The sequence below is a fragment of the Manis javanica genome, chromosome 6 (assembly GCF_040802235.1).
Source record: "Manis javanica isolate MJ-LG chromosome 6, MJ_LKY, whole genome shotgun sequence".
NCBI lineage: Eukaryota > Metazoa > Chordata > Mammalia > Pholidota > Manidae > Manis > Manis javanica.
The window spans coordinates 135,238,301-135,259,024 of record NC_133161.1 but is presented as its reverse complement, the minus strand read 5'-3'; positions in this window follow the sequence as shown (position 1 = coordinate 135,259,024).

The window sequence follows — 20,724 nt, the reverse complement described above, 5'->3', positions numbered from 1 at the left end:
ACAAAGTTGACTCCCCAAAATCCCCTCTGGCTTGGTAATTCACAAGACTCGAAAACATTTACTTATGTTTGTCGGTATCTTATAAAGGATATGATAAAGGAGACAGATGAACAGCCAGATGAAGTACCTTGGGAGAGGCCTGGTAGGGTCTTGAGCCCAGAAGTTTCCATCCCCATGGAGTTTGGTTGGATCATCCTTCTGGTACATGGATGTGTTCACCAGACAGGAAACTCTCCAAACCCTCGTAGGTTAGGGATTTTTATAGAGTCTTTCTCCATGGCACAATGGATTATTAACTCAGTCTCCAGCCCTTCTCCCCTGCTTGGAGGATGGGGGTCAGAGCTGAAAGTTCCAAGCTTCTAATCATGGTTTAGTCTTCCTGGTAACCAGTTCCACCCTGAAGCCACCCCGGAGCCCACCCAGAGTTAGTCAAAGGCCCAATATTACAACAGAAGATGTTCCTAGCACTCCATCCCTCAGGAGATTCCAAGGGTTTTAGGAACCAGGGGCAGAGACTCATCTACATTCCTTATTTTGTCACAGTCGGTCCCCAAATTGGAGAGTAGACTGGGCCCCACCCTGCAGCTGGCCTGAAGGCTCAGGAAAGCTCCAGGGAAGGTAAGGGGGTACCACTCCCCCCAAAGCTGCCGGCAGCAGGCAAACCTGCCTGCACTTTCAAGCTTTGTGCAGAAGGGAGGAGCAGTTTCCTAACCTCACTGGCCTTTGAGGAGAGGCAGGAACAATTTGCTTTGTAATCTGTCCTAAGGAGAGGAATGCTTTCTTGCCCCAGCAGAGAAATAACCTCAATAATTGCAAAAAGGTCTTGACTCCCTGGGCCGTGCTGCTCTGCCCAGGGAGCTCTGGCTGGTCCCCAGAAGGCTGAGCTGGCACAGTCCACAGCTGAGTGTGTGACCCCGAGAGTCTTTCCGTGACTGCTTGGCCTGCGCCCAGAACTGTAGGGTGAGTCAGCCCTGAAGCCTGCTGTCCTAACAACAAATCCCAGAAGAGCAGAACAGCAGAACAGCCCCTTTCAGGCTTTCCAGACGTCACAGCCATTACCCCAACCCACGGCGGCCATGAGAAAATTACAGTGACAGGCTCCCTGCTCAGATCTGAGGCCCTGTGGAGGGAGAGGGTGGCCTTTGCAGACCTCCTGCTAAGCCAGAGACTCAGCCCCCACCTTCTCTCCACCCCAGGCGCTCCTCGCCCTCTTTGCATCCACCCCCAGAAGCCCTGGCATTGTTTTGTTCTGGGCTTGTAGTCAGTAATGTAAATCACATTCCAAGCAGCTGGACAGAATGTTGTTGAGGGAGATAAGAGCTCCTGGCTTCCAGAGGCATTCCAAAGAAGTAACAGAACTATTTGTTTCCGAAGGAGAGCAATTTTGGCAGAAGGGGCAAGATAGAGGAAGAGAGAAGGGACTCATCTCATGAAAAACTGGACTTGGGAAAATGGTGGAAATACTATTATGGCAAATGGTCAGTGGGTCAGAGGTTGATGAGATTGGTTATGAACAGTCCCCTCTCCCCTGCCCCGACCCGGCCCATAATTCTGGAAAGTAGACGGTAGAGGTTTAGGTCACGGCTGTTTCACACTTTTGACCAACTGTGCAGGCCCGTGGGACTGGACTGCTCATCTCTGCAGAGCTCACCCAGCTCTCTGACCGTGGGTGACCTAGCAGACATTCCTGGGGCAGTGGTGGTGGGGTTGAGGATTTTGAGGAAAGAGCCATTGGGAGGCCTAAGAACTGTGTTCCAGAGGGTGACACGACCTCTTTAAGACCCCATTTGGCCTGGCTCTGCAGTGCCCAGGGACTCTGTTCAGGCAGCCATAGCACACAGCACCCGGCTCAGGTTCTGGGGTGCAGGCCACCCACCAAGTATTTACAAGATGGCAGCTTCCTTAGGCTGAGCATCAGCCCACCCGGGATGGAGCCCATCTTCTCTGGAGCTGTGAGGGCCCCCTCCGGGTGGGCACTGTTGTAACTGTAAGCACAAGCCCATTTGGTTTTCACAACCACCCTCTGAGGGTTGATCAATCCAGCCTTACAGATGCTGAGCCCAGGGTTTCAAAATGTGAAGAAACATGTGCAAAGTCACTCTGGTGAGGGGTGAAGCCAGAGTTCAGGCTCTAGTTTGCTTACGTCCAGAATGTGGCACTTCACCTCTCTGATGCATGCTGGGAGGCCATGTCAGCTTCCTGGTAAAGCAGGGAGATAATGACCTCTTCTTTTCTTTTGCCCTGAAAGGTTTCTTGGAATGATTTAAGAGCATGTTCTTGTGGCAACATTTTGTGGTTTGTAAAGGACCTCTTCACCCAAACTTCCCCTTATAATCTCTCTTAATGGAAAACCTATTCGCTTGATTGCTTTTTTGGTTAAGTTTCCTAGTGGAGTCATCTCTGAGGATTTTAGGGCTGGCATTTGGCTCTAGGAAACCCTTGCCACCAAAAGAACCAAGAGTTCAGAGAGGCTCCGGAAACCTCTAATAGTCTGAGCTACTTTGAGTGTCCAAAGGGCAGAGAAGAATGATGAGAAGTGAAGTAAAACATTGGCAGTGGGGACCAGCTCTTTATTTTCCCTGGAAATCTCCAGGGTTTTTTTCCCCTTTCCTTTCCTTAAAATGATTATTAAATATTTAAGACATACAGTAGGAACAAAGAATAATACAATAAAGCCTCTGTGCTAATCGCCCAGTGTAAGAATTAAAACATCCTCAATAGAGTCAAGGCCCCCCTGTGGCTTCCTCTGGCTTCATGCCCTTCCCTCCTCGGCCAGAGGTCACCATTATCTTGACTTTGGTATTTATCATCCCCAACCATTCCACATTCCTTCACCTCATATATCTGCATCCCTAAACAATGCAGAGCTGCTCTGCATGCTTTTCAACTGTATGTTCAGAGTAACACATGCATATTTCCTGCATTCTTCTGCAACCGACCTTTTTTGCTTCATGTTATGTCTGTGGGTGTCATTCATGTGGATACGTGTAGTTCTAATTTGTTTATCAATCTGGTATATTATTTCATTACATGGATATGAGTGATGGACATTTAGGTTGTTTCCAGTGTTGCTAATGCAAACAATTCTGTGAAAATTCTTGTACATGTTTCCAATGCATGTATGATGAGAGCTTTTAAGGGTGGAATTTCTGGGCCATAACTTTTTTTGTGGGCTATTTTCAAATTGTTCTCCAAAGTGGATTTAACTGTGCCCAGAATTTTGCCAAGTTGCCTTTCTTTTCCCAGGGGCAACTAGGGTTGTTTCTTGACCCACCTACTGTTGGGTAGGATTTACATTTCTCAGGTTTCTTTCTCCTTCTCTCTTCCTTCCCCAACCCTACACGATTCCAGAAGGAAATAGATGGCACACTCAAAGTAGGATAATTTGAGGAGAGTTAAATGAAGAATAATTTACAAAGGTGCGGGCAGGGGGTAGTGTAGACCTAGTGTGAAACCTGAGGCTGGTATCTGTGGCGCTGTTTCCACACCGTCTCTGCAGGGTGAGGGGAAAAATGGCTACCAAGAACAAAACTAGAGGGGTCATGTAGATAGGGTTGCCAGATAGGAGCTGAGAGTTTTGACTGGGGTACACAGCTTCAGTTGCTTTATCTATAAATGGGGAAATATTAGTTCTTACAGTTGTTTTGTTAATGCAATGCGCTAACATGCTTAGAACTGTGCCTGGCGTGTAGTATGTGCTCAATAAATGCGAGCTCATTATTACCCTCAATCAGAAGTAGGTTGCATAGACTCAATGTTCTCAAAGAATTTTCATAGTTGTTATTTTCCAGTATCTGTTGAAATATAATATAAATAAATAAATAAATAAATAAATATAAACTGAAACAGGTTCAGTTATTCTTCTCATAGTTGTTTCCTTGACATTAAAAAAAAAAAGAAATGTGTATCCCCAGTTTTTGTACTTTTCTGGGATTCTGCCTACTGCCTTTCATCTAGCTTCTTGGGGTCAATATGGTTTTTTACCACTGGATGTTGCAGAACTGTTTTTGGGAGACAAATATTCAAGGTTCTGGAGACTAAATTTCTTATTCTTTTCCCAAAATTTTTATTACAAAAAATATCAGACATACAAAACCTGATAGAGTAGAGTAATGGACAGCCCTACATCCTCTGCATAGAGTCTATAATCATTATTCTACTCTATTTGCTTCGTCTTTTTCTTAGAGACTGTCTTGTTAAACCATTTGGCAGTTGCATCCTGACACTTCATGGCTAAATATGTCAGCATGCATTTCCTAAGAAAAAAGGCAGTCTTCTACTTAAGCATGACACCGTTATCATACCTAAGAACACAACAATTCCATGGTAGCATCTGATATCCAGTTCATACCCAAATTTCCCCAATTGTTCTGAGAATGTCATTTCTAGAATCCAAGCAAGGTTCTCACATTGAATTTCTTTCTCTTACTGTTTCCTCATGGTGCCTTTGGGCTTGTCCCACTTTCCCCTGTGTTTCCTGTGTGGCTCTCACTTTGCAGCACATTTGGAGGCTCATAATGTCAGGTGTTCCACTTGCGCTGAAACTGTTGGATTACTTGGTTTCCTCAGCCCTTTTTCAGATGGCTCTCGGGAAATCTGTGCTTTCTTCTGCCCCTCTTTCAGTCGCAGAACAGAGTTCAGCCAGCCTTAGGTTTCCCTACTCTTCTGCTGGACAGGAAGGTCCCTCTCTTCTTGATCTAAAATACCCTGGAGACTCTGTTAGGGTAAAATGACAAGTGTGGTCCTATTTCCATGAAAGGCCTTTCATATGTCCTCAGTTTTAAGTGGGTTGCTCTAATTCAGTGGTTCATTCATTTATTCCACAAATATCTGCATGCCGCCAGGCGTCAGGTACAAAGAATATCAAGAATGCTATTCTCTCTGCTTTCTTGGTTGCTTCTATGCTGCGCTCCTCTTCTCTCTGGTTTCCCTCTCAGTTCCCCTCATGAGCTTCCCTTCCCCTTTTAGCCCTTAAATGCTGGTGGTCCTTGCAGTCTTCGGCCGGTTCATCTCACACACCTCCCCTGGGGGTCATATGTTGTCCCACTACTTCACTTAAAACCAACACGCCAATGGCTCCTGAATCTGCAAACCGAACTCTCTCCCAGACCTGTGTTCACCCAGCAACCCCCTGGCAGGAACCCCACATCTCACCATTCATCTGGTCACATCACTTGATTCCATCTCTCGAATGTCTTTAAGATTGGTCCCCTCCATTACTTCTACTGCTTTTGCCTTAGTGCAGCCCAGCAGCACATCTTAGCTGGAGTATGCCCAGAGCCCATCCCACCCTGCTGGTTCCAGATCCATCCCCTTTCAGTCCTTCTGCCAGGAATGACTTTCAGCCTTGACAGTAGATGCCCCATTTCGTGTTCTTCTGGCACCCTATGTGTTCTTCTGACATTGCACTGATTGTCTGTCTCTTTGATTGTACTTTAGGGACCTTGAGGGTAGGCCTTAATTGACCTTGCACTTAGTAAGTTTTGGCACTAGTAATAATAGTAGCGATCACATAGCATGAACTATATACAAGTATTATGTTGTATTATTGTGTTTATTTTTCATAGCAACTTATCAAGATTATTATAATTACTGAGTTATTTCACCCTTTGCATATGAGGAGGCTAAGGACCATAGATGTTAAGGCCCTGGTACGTGTTCTCCCAACTGTAAGTGGCAGAGTCAACTCTAAACTCCATGTTTATTGAATGAGATGTGAAATGGAACCATTTGCCCTGGTCCTCAAGGGGCTCCTGTTTTATTAGGGAACAGGCATAAATGACTGTAAGGCAGCTTGAGAAGGGCTATAGTAGAGGTATATGTCTAGATCTGTGGGAATAGAAGGAGCAATTGCAGTAATCACTTCCAGTGGATCTGGGAACACCTTACAGTGGAAATGATGCTGGAGCTGGGTCTTGAAGAATGAATAGAATTTGTTAGTAGATAAGGAGGGAAGGCATCCTTATGGTGAGGCCAGCATGCACAATGGCATGGGAGCTTTAGAAGTGGAAATAGCTTGGTGTGGCTGAACTATATGCTGTGTGGTGCAGAGTGGTGGGACATGTGGCTTGAAATTTAGGCTGTGGTCTCATCATGAAGGGCATTCTATGCCTTGTTAAAGAGTTTGTGCTTTGTTGGAGAGCATTAGAGGGCCATGGAAGAATTTTGAATCAGATCAGATTTTAATCAGCTTGCAACTCTGGTGAGTTTATAGTAAGCATGGATTAGGATAAAAAAAGGATGTTGGCAGAAAGAACAAATAAGAGGCTCCTGCTAGAATCCAGATTTAAGGCCATGAAAGCCTGTACTAAGGCAGTGTAGGTAGATTAAAAAAGATGATATAAATTCTAGAAATATATAGGGTTAAGTGTGCACCAGTCTTGATAACTAACTGAGTACAGGGTATGACAGAGAAAGCAGTGTCATGGGAAACTGCAGATTAATGTTTCCCCTCTCAATGACTTCTTTGCTTTACAAAGGAAGTATAAAATTAGGCCATTCATTGACACATGGAGATGACACTAGCAGAGGAAAATGGATATTCTTGATCTCCTCTTTGGATTACGTTTCTGAAATGTAGGACTGCCAGGATTCAGAGGGATGGGGGTGACTGATACCTCTCTTTTCTCCTGTTGCTCATCATTTCTTACTGCATCTCCTCACTGACAGCCCGAGTTCCTGGCATCACAGCCCCCCCAGCCTCTAATCTTACAATTCTGTGGTTAGCTTGGTTCCAAGAAAGCATGCAGGGAGACATGGGAGATTGAAAAGAAGACTAGAGAGTGATTTGAGGAGAAGAGAGAGAGCCCATGTAATTAGTGTGAAAGCAACTGTGTGGTATTCAAATGTATTTCAGCATAGGTCATATAAACAGATTTATTTTTTAATATACCCCCTGTATCTTTCAATTAACCATACATTGTGTATAATATATTTCAATGCACGTATCTTAATATGGGAATAGCAGAAACATATGTTAACAGAGTTATATTAACTCTAGGGACAATACCACTGGGTTACGAGATATTATAGTTCCATATGTTACCCATAAAAAAGCCTGTGGATTTAATGGGTAACATTCTGTTTGGGATTGGCAAATGGATTGGAGTCAGGTGGAAAAAAATAAGGATATTCTGAATGAGAAGGTTTATGTACTATATCTGGGTAAGAAAACTTCCTCAGCAACCTGGGTCAATGTCCTTGCTGCCTGGGTCCATCTGAATTGGAGATTTCACTGGTTAAGGCCACTGCTATTTTCTCCCCACATTCCTGGTAAAGTTTGGCACATATAGATTGCCTTTGAGATAATTATATAAATACCTAATTGCTTATTGGGAAAGTCTTTCTTAGTTCCCATGAGTCCAGGACATAGTGTCTATGTCTTTGTAAATCACTTTGCTCCTATTTCTATAAAGCCTCCTGTTTACACATGCCTCCTGGGTCAGGAAACTCAGCCTTCTGTCTAGGCTCTGCTGCCACTGGACCCAGTGACCTTCTGCAAATGACTGGTCTTCAATTTGGTGTCCATCGCCTCATGTGTTACATTGCATTGGACTCGATCATTAATTACATGGTTCCTTTCAAGCTCTGAGACTCATCAATTCCATAAATTGAAACAGCCCCAAGCAGATTTTCAAAAGATTTTGTCTGTCACTTATTCTGAAGCAAAAGGAAATACATCTTTTTGATTTATACTTTGGAGATTTCCATACTTCTCCATTCCTCTGGGAAGTTTCTCACCCAAAGCACATCTTCCAACTCTTCCATCTGTAGGCAGCCCTTGGAAGGAGAATAAATGTTTGAGAAATCTCAGGACCTAGTTTGCTACTGTCTCTGGGGTCTCCTTAGTCCTTCTTGACTTTTAAAGTAGTTGTGGATGTCAGAGACCAGGAAAGTGACATTTCTTTTTGTTCCCTGTACTTGTCATGCCCATAGGTAGACACCCAAATCCAATATGAACTCTGCACTGCCGCCCAGTGGGTAACTCTCATCACTGCGTTCTCTCTGTACTAGGCTTTGGGGAAAGAGATCTGGATACCTTTTGGAAGGTGGCATCATAATAATGCTACTGCTAATAATAACGGATGGCTTTCTACATCTGACGCAGCACTAAGTCTCTATATATTGTATATGTTATATGTGTTCGTAAGTATTTATATGTTATGTTGCTGTCTGGTCTAAGCAGCTTTTTGCGAATTAGAAAACTAACATCAGTAAGTGACAATAACTTGGTAGGATGTAGGGTTGGAAACAGTGAAAATGGTTCCTGGGCCTCTGATCTCACAGGAATTCTCAACAGCAAAGTTCCAGTCTCCACTGGTATTTCAAGCATCAGAAGAGAAGGCTTTTATTTTTGGCCAGTGTTTTCATTCCAGTCCGATAACTGTCTTTGGCAGTGTGTGCTTGGGGCCTGTGCAGCATAAGAAAGAAGCCGAAGAACTGCCCTTGCCCTCGAAGGGCCTACAGTGCGGATCACGGTTGTGTGTATACCTAGGAAATAAAGAGGGTGGCATGGTTCAGAAAGTTTTGTAGGGGAGGATGAGTTTAGATGGATGAGGTGAGCGCAGGTCAGATACGGCAGCTGGAGAAGACAGAGGGGAAATGGCCAGGGTATGGATGGATGGGAAGGTGATTTCCTTGAGGGAGGCACTGTTCTTTCCTGTTCTTTTTCTCCTTCATCCCCTTTTCAATATTCATCATTTTCTCTCTACAATCCAGGAATATGGAATGTGAGACGTAGGTTCTGCACTAGGAGATCTCACAGCCTAATGGAGAGACTGTAATTAATCTGAGCCCTCTCTTTGGGGTGATGGGGATGCTGGCTTAAAACAGAGGCACTGAGCCAGAAAGGTGAGGTGGGCAGGAGTGGATAGAACCAGACTGAGGAGGGCTTGACTTCCTGCGCAGAAAGTTGGGGCTTTATGCTGAGCCATAGCAATGGGGAGTATGGCTTCTAAACAGGGGAAAAGCATTCTGAAGTCACATGGTATTGACTTTTTTTAAGTAAAAGAAATGGGAGGAGAAAAGATAGACTTCTATACTCTGTGCCAGAAATGAGCCTCTGCATTAATGTATTGAACTCTTTGAAATCAGCTCTGGAGAATTCCCCAACACGGCTCGCTGCTGCCTTTCTCCAACCACAAGTCTTCCTGGGGGGATTTAGCACTGACAGCCATACCCTTAGGGTCATGTGGCTTTCTAGGTTGGTCAGTATGTAAGCTTGAGACTCACCTAGGGAACTAAAGGGATGAAGAGTCCCAAACTGAAGCTAGAGACAGAACAGGCTCCTTGACTTCTGTGAGGTTGAGAGGCTCTGCCATTTTTTGGAGTTAAGTGTGCGATTAACTCATGTTTTCTTTCTTCTCTTTTTAACTCCCTTTCTGTGAAAAAATCAAATGCAATCCAAAAAAATCAAACAGGTGACAGAAGGGTGAGCAGGAGGCCAGTTTAGTGTAGAAAAAGGACTGTGGTGAAGTTTTTAAACTATACACACGCAAAACTCAAAGCTCCCAGGCAGTAGCTACTGTTGTGTAAAATGTGCTTCTTACTTGACAGGGAGACTCAGCTTTGATGAATCCAATCTATAGAAACACTCATGCATAAATGTGCAAGGATAGACCTAGTAATATACATTACAGCATTGTTTGCAGTTAAGAAGAAGAAAGAAGAAACAAAGAAAGAGGAAAGAAAGAAAGAAGGTGCCCTTAGATTGCTGTCAAAAAAGGAACTGTTTAAATCAATTAGGGTACATTTATAAAATGGAATTCTATGTGGCAGCTAAAAAGAAATGTGGTAAAGCTATGTACCAGTTTTCTAGGGCTGCCAGGACAAGCACCACAGAGTGGGTGCCTGAGGTGACAGGCACACAGTTCTGGAGCCTGGAAGCCCAAGTCAGGGTGCTAGCAGGTCTGCTTTCTTTGAGGCCTTTCTCCTTGGCTTGCAGCTGCCTTCTGCCTGTGTCTTCACGAGGTCTTCCCTTTGTACATGCGTCCCATTTTCTACTCATAAAAACACCAGTCATGTTGGATCCGAATCCAATGACTTCATTTCAACTTGATCACCTCTTTAAAGGTCCTATCTCCAAATACAGTCATATTCTGAAGTACTGGGGGTTAGGGCTTTGACAGATGGAGGCGCAAAATCCAGCCCATAATAGGCTATGTATGCTCATAGGGAAAGGTGTTTAGAATTATTAAAAAAGGAAATACATCAAAAATCAGTGTAAATATACCACTTGAAAACAAATAGTATACTATGTGTAACATAAGTGTATGTGTATACCAAAAAAAATTTGGTAGAGTATGTGTCAAACATTTAACAGTGAAAAGTTTTGAGAAAGTGGTGGGCATTGTGGTATATTGGGCATATGGATGTGTAGAAATGGATTATAGAGGATTTTTTTTCCATTTGTTCATGTATGAATTTCATTTTTAATGTTTTGTTTTTTAGTATTAGCTTAGCGATAAAGAGCACACACCCTTGAGTTGCGTTATTTGACTCCTGATTGAAGTATAGGCTCAGGTGCCGGCTTTGCCCTCCTGGAAATGCTTCTCTGAACCTCTGGACCTTTATTTATAATGGGGAAAATAATACTATTTTTATGACACTCACATCACTTAAATATGATAGTCACATTTATAAAGGAGAAATAATAGTAAGATTTTTATGAAATCACATTAGATAACAAACATAAAAACATTAGATGCTATGCTTGGTACCTGCAAAGACCAATGAATATTAGCTATTTTTATGACTATGGTATTAAAAAAAAGTTTTCACTTGCAACTTGGAGTAAAGAGGTGTTAAACCCAGAGTGTTGTTAATTGAATCTGGTTCAACTGAACAAATAATCGAGTGTCTCACATGTCTGCCAGGTGCTGTGCTACATCTGCAGAGGAAGAGAGGTGTTCAGATCAATGTCTGGCTGTAAGTGACCCAACAACAGGCAGACATGGCTTTGTCTACAAAATAGCTCTAACTCCCAGGAGTCCTGTGACTGTCTAAGCAGGACATACCTGAAAAGCACTTAGTAACGATTCACTATGTGACAACGATTGGGGTCATTTTCCTCTCTTTTGTAGCAAAATCTCCTTGGAAAATGAAATTTGGAAGGTGGCTCAGAAAGGATAGATTCAGGGAAAATTACTTAGGGAAGTGTCACCAAGCCATGTACATCCTAGCTCATTCCAGACGTCTCCAGAAGCAGATAGGAACACCTGTGGTGCCTGGTCAGGGTGTCGTCGCAACAATGGGGGTGGGCAGGGGAAGCTGAGAAATTTCTTTTCACTCTTCCTTTTTGGCCACCAAGAATTTTTTTAAATATAGATGCACCACAGAGATAAATTGTAGCTTCTTCGATCATTGTCACAATCTAAGAGATTTGCTCCTTTTTGGCACTTCCCTCATGTAGAATGGGTTATTTCTAGAAGGTTCCTGCAGATTCCCACCACTTGCCCCATGTCCAGGTGTTTTGGTGGCTGCCTGTTAGCCAGTCCTTGGCCAGGCGTAGTGTGGTCATTGCCGTTAGTAGTGATGGTGACGTTCTAGGGTCTTAGTCTTCATGCCCAGGGTGTGCATCCTGCCCAAACCCCTTGCTCACTGTGTGCACACCAGAACTTGCTGCCATCTGTCTCCTCCATTTAATCAGCAGAGACAGGCTTACCAAGGCCAACTTAAAAAAAAAATATGAAAAGAATATTTGGGCTAGAAAGGGGGAACAGTTAACTTCTACTTTTCTCCGTTATTTCCTTTGAGCAAAGTCATGTGGAATTGGCTTGTTTAGTGAGTGAGAAGAATATATAGCTTCAGGCTTTGTGCCAGAGGTGCTGGGGTCAGGGGCAGCACAGAGGGAGTGCAGCCACAGAGCCACAGGAAGAGGCCCAAGGAGCCAGGCCAACAAGAGAAGGTGGAGGGGGCATGTGGGCATGCCTGTGGGTGGAACACCAGTCATTGGGGGAATGGCCGCTGGGGAGGTCAGAGAGGGCTGATGCGTATTGATTCAGCTCAGGCCCAGAGCCAAGGAACCAGGTTCAAACCCAGCCTCCTCCTGCTGAACTGCATGTGACCTGGGCAATGCCACTCCTCCCTGCACCTTGCGTCCTTATCTGTAAGTGGAGGCGCTGGTGGTGCCTGCCTGGTAGGTTTGCTGAGGGGACTGAGTGTGATAAGGTGTGAAAGCACTTAGAACACTGTGCCTGGCAGCTCTTTCATCACCCTGTGGATGTGCAGCCAGGAAGCAGGGGGTGGTCAGGGGCACCTCCAAGCCAGCAGCTGAGACCGGCCTCCCGAGGGCTCTCCCCTGCCCTCAAGCCCTATGTGCAGCTGCCTGCCCCTCACATCTTATGTTATTCTGGTGGATTTTTAGTGGGAAACAGCCTGCCCCCAAACAGAGTCACTTTTCCATCCCCCCAGGATTGGGAGCACGGCAACTGAGGTCCCTTTTGTGCAGCTCTGGCTCTGCCTTGAGGGAGCCTATTGGCTCTGGACACTCGCTGTCGCTGGAACACAGCCAAAGCCCCTTGGCCACATAGGCCTCTCCCGGAGGAAGAAGAGTGGGGCTGGCCATCTCTCTGGCTTTCTGCCAAGTGCAAGGCCCAGCCCTTCTTGGGCTTTCATGTTGGAAATATGAAGTGTGACTTCCCTTGCACAAAGAAGCCTGAGCCAACCCAAGGCTGGGCTTATCTCTCTACTCAACGGTGTTTGTTTTAGGAAAGTCAAAGCATGTTCCTTGCTGTTTTCTTCAAAGGGAGGAAGAGCAAAGCTGGCTGCTGCTTGGGAGCAGGGCTGCCAGTTCAGAGGGTCCAGTCACAGGCACCCTCTTGGCTGCTAACCCTCGGCACTCGCCTCCGTAGGCTAACCTCTACAGCATCAGATTGTGTCCAGGCGCCCAGGCAGGCCTGTGCGTTGGGCAGTCTTTCTGAAATTGGCTCTGGGAGGAGAGGCTGCCCTGAGTTCACTCACCTCTGCGTCCAGCCTCACTCCTAGGTCACCACCTTTTGCCTCCTGCACTGCTGACGCCCCTCATCCATTCTGGGGACTGCGGCTCCTTGCTGGGCCACCCCTCTTTCTGTAGATCCAGCTGCATAGCTAACTCACATGTCTGCAGGCGGAAGGCTTTGGCCGGATAGGGTAGTTATTCCTTCCTTCCTCCAGTTCCCAATCCTTCTCTTTTCTGCTTCCCAGCCCAGACCCACTGTCCCCAGGGCCCACACCACATTGTCCCTCCATACCCAGGATGCACCAGAGCCCCTGTGCTGCCCCGCCTCCCCTGAGGGTCTTGTGGAAGGATTTAAAGGAGCTGAGACCACTGGGATGGGAACAACAGCCCATTGTTTGAGATGTTTCTAGGATTACTAGAAGCCCTAGGTGCCCCCAGCCAGGACTCGGACAAGGTGTGCGTGTGAACTCCTCTGAAAGCCACCAGGGGTCTGCTGGAGCTCCCAGCAGCAGCAGTGAATAGTCGGTAACCCCTGGGTAGTGCTTTGTGGGGTGCAAATCACGTTTCATAACCAGTATCTTGCAGCATAAATTGCAGTGTTCTTAGATTAAAACCTTTTTTTTTATATAGATATTTCCAAACATACAGAAGCAGGGAGAATAGAGCAAGAAAAGCCCAGGCACCCCCTCACCTGGCTTCAAAGTCCTGACTTTCTGCTGCTGCTGTTTTCTCAGACTCCTATTTTCACCTTATTCTCTGCAATACTCTCCTAACTTGCAAATACGCAGTGACTTCTTAGGTGAATTTGACTCATGCTCTTCTGCCACAGCAAACAGGAAACCAAAGCTATGAGTGGTTATATTATCGTGGCTTATTTTAAACTCAGGAGATGTGATCTGTCTTGATAGAGTGGGTAATTCAATGGCAAATTATTGTCAGAAAGAACAGCCCAACCTCATGCCAAATGGAAAAGAGTTGTTTGAAGCAGGCATTTTCCTACACTCAATTAGACAACATTATATAATGTGAAGGGCCAATTTATGCAGCTGCTTTGGGCTGGGGGGTTGGCTGGAGGCTGGCTTTTTACTGGGGCCCTTTCTGATCCTCTCCCAGAAGCAGGGCCTTTCTGCAGACTTACTGGTTTGGCGATGGGGCAGTTGAGGAAGTTGGCCACAATGTTATTCATCAGCTTGTTAAAGGAATGACCATAATTCCTACAAAAGGCAACAAAGTGTTTGTCTTTCCTTATGTCTGGAATGATCTCTTTTCTGACAGAGTTAGAGCCCTAGTGTATGTTGCTTTTTGCCTTGGCCACCAGGAAGCTTAGCACTAATTGAGAGCCCAAATATGGTGCCTATTTCACCTGTGGTTCCAGTAAAGTTAACTTATATAGTTATAAAGTTAACCCCCCACTTCCTCTATCTAGCTTTCAATTCTCACTTTCATATTTATATCCTTAGGGCACAGGGGTTTTATTGTACCCAACCTTCATTTTTATTTCTTTTGAAGTTGGGAGTGGTAGAAATTAAAAACAAAAGCAAACAGAATGCAATATGAAAACTATGATCCTTGTCCAGAAAGCCTGGTTTGTAAGAAATCCAAAGAGGTGAAAGTTGGCTCAGACCACACAGTCAATAAGTGGTTGGGGAGGGAGAATCAGACCTTACGTACATGCAATGCAGTTACACTTTGTAATTTATGGTTTATACTTTTCAGAGGGCTTCCTCATATCTTGAGCAAATTGTCTCAATTTGTCCTTGATTATTCTTTCAACAAATACTTTCTCACTTTATCTGTATCATACTAGGCACTATGGGTAGACAAATAAAGATAAGACAAACTTTTGTCCTTAGGGAACTTAAAGTTTAATGGGGAGTGTCAAACATGTTCATCTAATTATAACACAAGATACACAGTGTGGGGCATTTTAGAAAGCTCCAGGGAATTGAGCGGAGGGAGAAGGTATCTGAAGGTGAATGAGGGAAGACTTCATGTAGGAGGTTCACATTTAAAAAAAATTTTATTTTGGTATCATTAATCTACAATTACATGAGTGACATTATGGTTACTAGACCCCCCCCATCATCAAGTCCCCACTACATCCCCATTACAGTCGCTGTCCACCAGGGTAGTAAGATGCTATAGAATCACTACTTGTCTTCTCTGTGTTGTACAGCCCTCCCCGTGCCCCCCCCTACATTATGTCTGCTAATCGTAATGCCCCTTTTCTCCCCTTGTCCCTCCCTTCCCACCCATCCTCCCCAGTCCCTTTCCCTTTGGTAACTATTACTTCATTCTTGGGTTCTGTGAGTCTGCTGCTGTTTTGTTCCTTCAGTTTTTTTTCTTTGTTCTTATACTCCACAGATGAGTGAAATCATTTGATACTTGTCTTTTTCCACCTAGCTTATTTCACTGAGTATAATACCCTCTAGCTCATCCATGTTGTTGAAAATGGTAGAATTTGTTTTCTTCTTATGGCTGAATAATATTCCATTGTGTATATGTACCACATCTTTATCCATTCATCTACTGATGGACACTTAGGTTGCTTCCATTTGTTGACTATTGTAAAGGGTGCTGCAAAAAACGTAGGGGTGCATATGTCTTTTTCAAACTGAGTTGCTGCATTCTTAGGGTAAATTCCTAGGAGTGGAATTCCTGGGTCAAATGGTATTTTTATTTTGAGTTTTTTGAGGAACCTCCATACTGCTTTCTACAATGGTTGAACTAATTTACATTCCCAAGGAGATTCACATTCACTTGATCATAAAGGAGAGGGAAGGTATAGACATATGAAACTTATACCTTGCTATTATCCCCACATTATACAAGATAAAATATTTACAGAGAAAGGAAGAAAATTTCTCCATCTCACCTGGTGAGAAGTATTACTGTTACAATTATCTGTCTGTCTCCCTGTGTTGACGCTGGTCCCATGACTTTTGGGCAACTGAAGGCTGGATTAAATTTGTTCTTAGCTGACAACCATTTAATTACAGTATTTAAACTGCCAGAGCCCAAGCCTTAGTATTTGGGGCAGTACTTCTTTTATTTGCAAGGGACAAAGCATTATCTTGAGCTAATTTAGGGTGAAAAGTGAGAATTTATGGAGGTCACTGAGGAATCTCAGAGAATTTACGAAAGGGTTGGAGAATCAGCTGGGGCTCAGGGACACTGGAAACAGGTAGGCATGTTACAGGAAGCTACTTCTTGTGTTCCTTCAGGGTGTCAACCCCCTTGCCCCCAACCCTGTCCATCCTTCAAGGCTGAGCTCAAATTAGGAATTTGAAACATGGTTGCCTTTAGCTCATAGATGTCTGCCCTTGTTCTGGACTGGCATAGAACTTGTTCTTGTCTGTGTCCTTTGAAAGCAAATATAGGAACCCCCCAATTCAGCCCTCATAGTCCTGAGGAAGAACTGGCTTCCTGTGGTTCTTAGAACAAGGGAAAGGAAAGTGGTTCTGACGGCTGGTGATAGGCAGTACCTGTACATGGTGTTTGCATTCCACTGGAACCAAATGTCCCATTTCTGGATCTCTCCAGCTCTCCTTTTGTGAGTTTTTAATTAAAATTTTTATTTTGAGATAACTATAGATTTATACATAGTTATAAGAAGTCATACAGAGAGAGCCCATTAATTTTACCCAGTTTCCTCAATGGTAACTTCTTGCAAAACTCTGCTCTATTGTCACAACCAGGACGTCCACAGTGAGGGAGAACATTTCAATCATCTCTGAGTATCTTCATGCTGCCCTTTTATATCCATTTTCCTCTCTTCCCCCAGCTCCTTAGCTCCTGGCAAAGCAACCTATCTGTTCCCCATTTCTCTGTGCTTATGGGATCACATCATATGTAACCTTTTCAATTTCCTTGTTGTATATATTGTTGCATGTATCAGTAGTTTGTTACTTTTCATTCCTGAGTAGTGCTCCATATATGACCGTGCCCGATTTGTTTAACCATTCACCCACCGAAGGGCATCTTGGCTGACTCAAGTTTTTGGCTAAAACAAAAAACACTACTATAAACATTTGTGTATAGGTTTTTGCATGAAATGTCATTATTTCTCTGGGATAAATGTGAAAAACACTACTATCAACATTTGTGTATAGGTTTTTGTGTGAAATGTTATTATTTCTCTGGGATAAATGTGAAGGAGTGCAACTGTTAGGTTGTATGATAGTTGCATTAAAAATTTTAAATATACTTAATAGTCTTCTTTTAGTGCAATATTACATTCAAAGCAAAACTGAACAGACTGTGCAGAGATTTTCCATATACCAAGCCTCCCCCATTGTTAAAATGCCATGCCAGAGTGGTACATTTGTTAAAATCAATGAACCTTGACACCATTGACACATCATCATCACCCAAAGTCCATAGTTTATATTAGGGTGCAGTACATCCTATAGATTTTGACAAATGTCTAATGACAAGGTTACACCATTATAGTATTACACAGAATAGCTTCACTGCCCTAAAAATATTCTGTGTTCCAGGTATTCATCCCTCTCTTCCCACTAGCTCCTGGCAACCTTTTTATTGTCTTTATTTTTTTAACATTATTCAGAATGTCATCTGTTTGGAACCACACAATATCTAAACTTTTCAGATTGGTTATTTTTTTCACTTGGTAATATACATTTCAGTTCCTCCATGCGGTTTCAGGGCTTGATAGCCCATTTCTTTTCAGTGCTGAATAATATTCCAATGTCTGGATGTACCACAGTTTATGTACTTGTTTACCTACTGGAGGACATCTTAGTTGCTTCCAGGTTTTGGTAAGTATGAATAAAGGTCCTGTAAACATCCATGTGCAGGTTTTTGTGTGGGCTTAAGTTTTCAACTTAACTTGGTAAATACTAAGGATTATAATCACTGGATTGTATGGTAGAATACATTTAATTTTGTAAGAAAGTGACTGTAACATTTTGCATGCTTATCAGCAATGAATAAGAGTTCCTGTTGCTTCACATCCTCACCAGCATTTGGTATTGTCAGTGTTTAGGATTTTGGTCATTCTAATAGGTGTGCAGTGGTGTCACCATTGTTTTAATTTACAATTCCCTAATGAAATATGGTGTTGAACATCTTTTCATATATTCATTTTCATCTGTGTATCTTCTTTAGTGAGGTATTTGTTTAGGTCCTTTGCCCATTTTTAAATCAAGTTGTTTACTTTCTTATTGTTAGGGTTTAAGAGTTCTTAACATATTTTGGATATTGGTCCTTTATCAGATATGTCTTTTGATGTGATGGTCTATATTAATTGATTTTCAAATTCAGGCTTGCATATCTGGGATAAATTCCACTTGATTGTGTTGCATAATCATTTTTATACATTGTTGGGTTCTATTTGCTAATATTTTGTTAAGGATTTTTGTGTTTAAGTTAATGAGAGATATTAGTAGTTTTCTTGTAATGTCTTTGTCTGTTTTTGCTGTTAGGGTATTGCTGGACTCACAGAATAACTTAGGAAGTATTCCCATTTGGTTGTATCTTTCAGAAGAGACTAAAAAATTTATAGAATTTCTTCATTTGATAGAATTAACAAGTGAACACAACTGGGCCAGGTGCTTTCTGTTTTGGAAGATTGTTAATTATTGATTTGATTTCTTTAATAGGTATAAGCCTATTCAGATAGTCTATTTCTTCTTGTATGAATTTTGGCAGATTTTATTTTTTAAGGAATCGGTCCATTTCATCTAGGTTATCAAATTTGTGGGCTTAGAATTGTCCATTATATTCTTTTATTGTCCTTTTAATGTCCATGGAATCTATAGAGATGTCCCTCTTTCATTTGTGTCTTCTCTCTTTTTATTTTAGTTAGCCTGGCTAGAGGCTTATGAATTTTATTGCTGTCTTCATAAAACCAGCATTTGGTTTGGTTGATTTTCTCTATTGATGTCCCCTTCCTAATGTCGTTGATTTCTACTTTTCTTCTGCTTATTTTCTATTTATTTGATTTCTTTTTTCTAATTTCCTAGAATTACTGATTTTATATCCTTCCTCTTTTCTAACATATGCATTCAAACCTATGAATTTCCCTCTGAACACTGTTTTCCCTGCATCCCACAAATTTTGGTGTTTTGTTTTCATTTTACTTTAGTTCAAAATCTTGAGATTTCATCTTTGATCCATGTGTCATTTAGAAATATATTCTTTAATCTCCATGATTTTGGGATTTTTCTAGCTATCTTTTGGTTATTCATTTCCAGTTTAATTTTACTATGGTCTGAGAGCAGATAGTGTTTGATTTCTAGTTTCTTAAATTTGTTAAAGTTTGTTTTATGGCCCAGAATGTGATCTATCTTGGTGGATGCTCCACCTGAGCTTGAGACGAATTGGTATTCTTCGGTTGTTGGATGGAGCAGGCTATAGCTGTCAGTCATATCCAGTTCATTGGTGGTGCTGTTGAGTTCAAACATGTTCTTACTGATTTCTCTCTTCTGGATCTGTCCATTTCTGAGAGAGGTGGTATTGAAGTCTTCAAATATAATAGTGGATTCACTTATTATCCTTGCAGTTCTATCAGTTTTTGCCTCACATATTTTGATGCTTCTCTGTTAGATTCATGCACGTTAACGATTGTTATGTCTTCCTGGAGAATTCACCACTATATCATCTTGTAATGCCCTTCTTTATCCTGATCACGTTCCCTGTTCTGAAGTCTGGTCTGTCTGAAATTAATATAGCTACTCCCACTTTCTTTTGATTCGTGTTAGCTTGATATATCTTTCTTTATTCATTGACTTTTAATTGATGCATCTATTTATATTTAAAGTGGGTTTCTTGTAGACAATGTATATTTGGGTCTTGTTTTTGGATGCAACTGTGTTTTCTCTTTTAATTTATGTATGTAGACATTTAAAGTGACTATTGATATAGTTGGGTTAATATCTACCATATTTGTTTTTCTATTTTTGCCAGTGTCTTTGTTCTTACTTTTGTCTTCCACCCCTTTTATTTGTCTTTTGTGTTTTTTATTGAGTTTTATGGTTTCACTTTCTCTTCCTTCTTAGCATATCAGTTATCCTTCTCTTCTGTGCTTCTTGTGGTTATTTGAGAGTTTAAAATGTACACTTACAACTAATCCAAGTTCACTTTCAAATAATGCTATAGTGCAAGTACCTTAGAGTAACAAAAGAATTCCTCCCTCTTGTCCCTTGTATCATTGCTACCATTCATTTCACTTATACACACATACATAAATATTCACACACATATATAATGCATATATACATACACACATAAGCATACATAATTGAACTAGATCAACTAAGAATAAGAAAAATAAAAGATTTTACTTCACTAATTTCTTCTCTGATGCTCCTCCTTTCATTATGTAGGTGCACATTTCTGTTGCATATCATTTTCTTTCTCTCTGAAGAACTTTTAACATTTATTAAGGCAGTCCTAGCAACAAATTTCCTCAGTTTCTGTTTTCCTTAGAAAGTCTTTATTTCTCCTTCACTTTTAAAGGATAGTTTCACAGGATACAGAATTCTAGTTTGGTATTTTTTCTTTCTATACTTTAAATATTTCACTCCATTCTTTTCTTGCATGGTTTCTGAGGAGAAGTCAGATATAGTTCTTACCTTTGCTCCTCTAAAGGTGAGATATTCTGAACTCTGGTTTCTTTCGATATTTTTTTTAATCTTTGATTTTCTACAGTTTGAATATGATATGCCTATTTCTTGAGAGTTCTTGTTTGTTTGTTTTTGCATTTATCCTGATTTGTTGTCCTTCTCTCAGCTTTCTGCATCTGCGGTTTGATGTCACTAACT